Raw genomic sequence first — 6,430 nt, forward strand, 5'->3', positions numbered from 1 at the left:
CCTGGCAGCCTAAAAAAAACCCTGCTTGATTTTTGTCAGCAACTCACTAATTTTAACGCTCTTCTCTATTTTAGTTAAAGAACAGTTACAGAAGATAATAGAGTAGATGAAATGTGTTCTTGCCCACCTTACATAGACACTTCCTTTAGTAACAACAGGCTATTTTCTCCATGGCTATTCACCTGCCTTTCGCACCCAGTGTGTATATCGGTTAAGTTCTGGTTCGGCACAACCTGGACTTCAATCCTTGCCTTATCGCTTCACAACTATGTAGCTGTAGATTACTTACTTAACCTCTTTCTGTATCAATTTCTTCCCCCACCCCCATAAAATGCAAGCACTATCAGTTCCCCACTCTCCACCATGGTTGCTGTAAGCACAGGCCACCAATGGTGGCAAACACAAGACCTGCAGGCAGGATCCAGGCCTCCACTTCATTTTATCAGACCCAGAACCTTATTTCTACCTGGTGGCAGCACTGAGCTCTCACTTAACTGTTAAGGAATAGTTATATTTACACAGTCCTAATATTACACCTGGCCCTGTGAAGGCAACCTCGAGGCTGGTATGGCCCCCGGGGAAAAATGAGTTTGACACCCCTTAGAGTCTAAGGATTAAGTTTGTGAATATTTGTAAAGATCATAAAGCGGTGCTTAGCATGTGGGTAGTACCAATGTAGTTTTATTTCCTATAATTGACCTCAGTGCTTGTGGTTTGTGGGTCTAATTTCACCTCTTTACAGCTTACGGTAACACATGAACCAGACCCAGCCAATACCCATATTCTATCATTTTGGCATAACAACTGGACCAGGGATAAAGACAGAATTCAAGTTGATCTCATTGGAACTAAATTCGTCATGTCTGCTTTAATTAATGGAAACAGAAAAGTTCTCTTTCTACTGTGTCTCCCAAGTTAGAACAGTATAGGTCTGGAGATGCTGGGCCCCATGTTGTTCTTTTGTGGAAGGAGTCAGCCTGAGTGATGCCAGCATAAAGGCCACAACAGTGTCACAGTGGAAAGATACATTCACATGACATTATTTGACACCCCTGATCAAGCATTTCTTCCAGTGAGACATTCCTGGAGCTGGCCAGTGCCTGAACGAATAAGCCAGAACCAAATTAAACTCTTAGAACTGAAAAAGTTCTTATTACTATGGCTTCTCACTCTCTTCCCTTATCCTGAATTTTCACCATGTGTGTGGCTAAGGAAATTTTCAGCTGTGTAGCTACAGAAGTTATAAGAACATATCAGGCAATCCAAAAACCTAAGGATATACATATGATTAATGAAGTCTATAAGAAATCAAATTAGCCAAAATTTGAGTAGGTGGTAACTTTTGCTAAGATTGTAAAAGCATTAATATGCACCAACAGTTTCCTCTGTTGCCTTCCTATTGAAATTAAGAAACACATTCAGGGTAATTATTTTGTATTTTCATACGGTAGACAAGCTCAGGCCAGGAACTTAGGTTCTATGACTTTCTAACTCTGTATCATATTTCTTTCCATAAAGCACACCAAATGTCATTAAAGTAAAATAAACTCAGGTGAAATATAAGGAAGAGCTTCCTAATGAATTATATAAGGTGGGACAAAGTTTACAGTTGTGAGTATGCAAAATGCAGAGCTTATCCTTGTATTATTATTTATTAATTATGTAATATTTTTCAAATGAACAACTGCAAAACTCCTTTTGCCCCACAATGCATATTGTACACAAGTCACTAACCATCCAGCAACTACCACTTCAGCATCCTAGGGCTTAATTGACCATTTGTGAATAGAAAACACTGTTAACAGTTACTTACCACTTCTTCCTCTCTATATTTTGGATCATTAGCTTTTCTAAGAATTCTCTAAAATGGGGTTAAATTGCATGGAATTTTAGTAGCTTTCAAAACACCCATAATACCATCTTCTGAACATATACAAGTCAGTGGCTATCAAGCATTCCAAACCTTGTTTTATAAAGTATTAACAAATGTTTCCAAACTACATGCCATTCTTTTTACTCTTTGGATGTCGATGGATGAAGAAGAGCTCTTTAGTGCAAAAAGGATTTACTGATGTTAAAATTAAAAAGTAGTAGCTGCAACTGAGAAGTTACAGCTCAAAACTTTCCACACAACCATCAAACTCCCAAAATCATGATTTATAAAGATTTTGACTTTATTCTGTGTTCACCTCTCTGAGTCAAGTCTCCTTCCATCACCATTTGTACCCCCTTTCTCTCTTCTACCTCCCCCCACCCTTTCCCCTTAGTAATCACCATAGTATAGTCCATGTCTGTGAGGTTGTGGTTTGTTTGTTTGTTTGTTTGTTTAATCCCTTCACCCAGCCAACACTCCCCTCTGACAGCTGTCAGTCTGTTCTCTGTATCTATGTGTCTGTTTCTATTTTGTCTGTCAGTTTATTTTGTCCATTAGATTGAGTGAGATCCGCATATCGGTGAGATCATATGGTACTGGTGAACACGCAATGCAAAATACAGATGATATATGAGATAATTGTACACATGAAACCTATATAATTTTATTAACCAATATCACTGCAGTAGAATAAAAAATAAATTAATTAATTGAATCTAAAGATTTTGACTTTAGATGGCAACTCTATGTACCTGAATCTCCTATTTGCCTTTTTTGCTCTTCTCTGTAAGCCTGACCCTACTTTCTTGGCAGATCCAGACACAGATGGCCCCTTAGTGTGACAGAAGCAGAAATGCTACATTGTTGTTTAAGAGATTGAAACCCCTCTTGGCCGTTGTGCCATATGTTACCAGTTAATCTTCGCACTGGAACCTACCCTGGTGCTTTCAAATGTGGTCTCATTTTACATTATTTCTTCACAATGGTATGAAATGTCAAATTAGTTGGAATACATTTTTCATTTAATTTGACAAAAATAGCAATAAAAAGGCAATTCTTCCATACTGCCTGTGTGTCTAGATAAGAGTGAATTGTGATATCATTTCTGCTTATAAGGAGCCTGTATTTGCTCTCTACTCAAGAAAATATATGTGAAAAGCATAGGGTGCCCCAGAATTGGTCAATTATTTTATTATCTTTCCCACATAATTTCACATTATTGACAAAATGTGACAATGTACCTTGAGTACAACAGCATGCTGTATAATGGAAGTATTTTCAGACTGCAAAGCAAAATGTTCTAAACCTCATCTAAAGAAAGCAATAGGCAGCAAATTGTCTTTAATACTTTCCCAAGAATAACTAGCTGACAATATTGACTGAAGACACTTTACAACCCATATAATTGGGTAATCAACATTGTGATGAGTAATACCAACCTTTGAAACTCTCTATTCTCCCATTAACTTTTGATAACGATTAGTGCTTGTCGAGTGAGATATTGTTAACTCAGTGAGCTATCTCATATCAAACAAATATAGAAGAAAGTTTGGAAAGCTTTAAAATTAGATTTTATTATTGAATGTATTGGGATCACACTGGTTAATAACATTATATAGGTTTCCAGAGCAGAGAGAATTTCAGGGGGAAAGGGGAAAGATTTGCAAGAACTAGTATAAAGGACACATGGGCAAAAACTAGGGGGGGTGGAAATGGAAGGGAGGGAGGTGGGGAGTACTGGGGGGGCTGGGATGAGAGTAAAAGACAGAAAACTATACTTGAACAATAATTTAATAAAAATGCTTAAAAATAAAACAAAGGATAATCAATAAAAAATATTATATAGGTTTTGAGTGTACAATTCTATAATATATCATCTATATACTGTGTATTCACCACCAAAAGTCAAGTCTCCTTCCATCATCACTTGTCTCCCCTTCACTCTCCTCCACCTCACTCACCACCTTTCCTCTGGAAATCACCTTGCTGGTGTCTGTGTCTATGAGTTTTTTGTTTTCCTTAATCCCTTCATTTTTTCACTCAGCCCCCCCAACCCCTGCCCTTTGACAGCTGTTAGTCTGTTTTCTGTATCCATGAGTCTGTTTCTATTTTGTTTATTCTGTTCTTCAGATTCCACATACAAGTGAAATCCTATGGTCCCTGTCTTTCTCTGTCTAGCTTGTTTCACTTAATGTAATGTTCTCCAGGTCCATCTATGCTGTCCCAAAAGGTAACATTTTCTTCTTCGTTTATAGCTGAGTAGTAATTGTGTAAATTACACAGTATGTAAATGTCCCATAGTTGTTTCATCCACTCATCTACTGATGGACACTCAGGCTGCTTCCAGATCTTGGTGATTGTAAATAACGCTGCAATGAACATAGGGGTACATATAGTCCTTTGAGTTTTAATCAATTTTACTTCAATACTCTAAATCTTTATTTCTCTCACTGCTTTACCAGCTTTATATGGAACATTTTCAAGTTCCCTTGCTCCTTATTTTTGGTACTAATTCTTATTATAGTTATTTATTTTTCTAATAAAACAGAGACAGTTTATTCAAACCTATAGCACTTTTGCTTCTTGCCAAGATGGAGTCACACAGTCACTCTTCTCCCTGTATGCATAAGCACTACAAAATCTGACAAAATAAGGCCATACATGCATCGGACTACTGTCTGGAGAAAGTTTCCTATGCACTGAACAGGGAGGAAAAACCACATCAGGACCTGCAGCCTCTTTGATGAGGGTTAGTAGCTGGGAGCATGTGTAAACCAAAGTAGCTCGAGTTCCCAGAACTGCTTATGCAAAGGAGAGACAAGCACAGAAAAAGTTCAAGATCTGAAGAGATTCCCTGTTAAGTGTTCTGCTGAGAACTGAACAGTGCATACGTGTGAGAAAACTCCTAAAGCCCAAGGGAAGAACCACTGGAAAGGATTGTTTGAAGGTCTGCATGGAGTTCACACCCATCTTAAAACCATGTCTGTTCCCAAAGCTAGAGTGGAAAACCTAATATTTCAGGGAACATCAGGTAAAGAACTATGGGGTGTCTTTTACCACTTAAGGAGAACTCACCCTAGAATAAATGCAAACTATAATTCTTCTTAGCAAAGTATAAAAGCAAGATGTGAAAAATAAAACTGTTACCAGCTTATTTAACAATGTCTCACCAAAAAAGGCACAAGCTTATATATATATATATATATATATATATATATATATATATATATATATATGAGAATTTTATGTATGTGGCACACAAGATGAAATTCACAATTTCAGACATTCAATGAAAAGTTTTTAGGCCTTCAAAGAAGAGAATAAAATTCACAAGCAGGGAAACCCCCAAGTAATTGAAACTGACACAGAAAAAGATACAAATAATAAAAATAGGAGACAAATATACAAAGGCAATGATTATAACTTAGCCCCATATGTTTGAGAAAGTAGAAGAAACATTTAACATGTTAAGCAGAAACATATAAAATGTCTGCGTGAGTCTGTAAAATGCCACATTAAAACCATAGAGATGAAAAATACAATGTATGAGGCTGAAAATACACTTTTATTAGTGACAGATTAGGCATTTCGGAAGGAAATGTAAGTGAAAAGAGGGGATATCTGTAATAGTGTCAACAACAACAAAATATATAAATGCAATCCAAAGCAAGATAAAAGATACAATCCAGAATGAAACACTGAAAAAAGACCAAGAATGGACAGAACATCATTAAACTCTGGAACAACTTCAAGTAACCAAAGATATATGTAATTGGAGGCTTTGATGGAGAAAGAAGAAAGAGATGACAGGAAAAAAATAAAAATATAAAGGCTGAATGTTTTCCAAATTTGTCAAAAGATATAAACCCACAACTCCAAGGTTCTCAAGGAATCCAAGTACAGGAAACAAAGAAAACTGTGCCAGGACACGTTGCAATGATGTTACCAACAGACAGTGAGAAAAAGAATATCTTAAAGGCAGTTATAGGAAAGACCTGATATGTACAGAAGAATAAAGATGACAGCAGATTGCTCATCAGAAACAGTGCAAGCTAAAAGAAGGTACAGCAAAGTCTTGTAAATGATTAGCTTAGAATATTTTATTTTCTCCCTTTTTTAAATTTTATTTTTTCAATTGAGTTGACATCCAACATCATTCTGTGTTAGTTCCAGCTGCACAGCCCACAGAGCATTGCACCGACACTTCTTGCACCGACTCAGCACCAGTCACCAACCTGCAATTGTTCACTCAGTGAAAAGATCTTTCCAAAGTGAAGATGAGACAAATGCATTTCAGACACATGAAAACCTCAAATAGTCAAATCACCAACAGTATTACAAGGAATATGAAGAAAGCCCTTCAAACATAAGGAAACAATAATAGAAATATGGGTCTACACAAAGTAACACAGAGCACTGGGAACTATAACTACGTGGTCAAACACATAAGGTGCTTTTATTATTTATATTTGTTTTAAAGCTAACTGTTTAAGACAAAATTAATGACAAAGTGTTCTTGGATTTATTGTTAGAAATATATATAGAAGTAAAAAAGAT

The sequence above is a fragment of the Artibeus jamaicensis genome, unplaced genomic scaffold (assembly GCF_021234435.1).
Source record: "Artibeus jamaicensis isolate MK-2021 breed Jamaican fruit bat unplaced genomic scaffold, CSHL_Jam_final contig_241, whole genome shotgun sequence".
Classification (NCBI taxonomy): domain Eukaryota; kingdom Metazoa; phylum Chordata; class Mammalia; order Chiroptera; family Phyllostomidae; genus Artibeus; species Artibeus jamaicensis.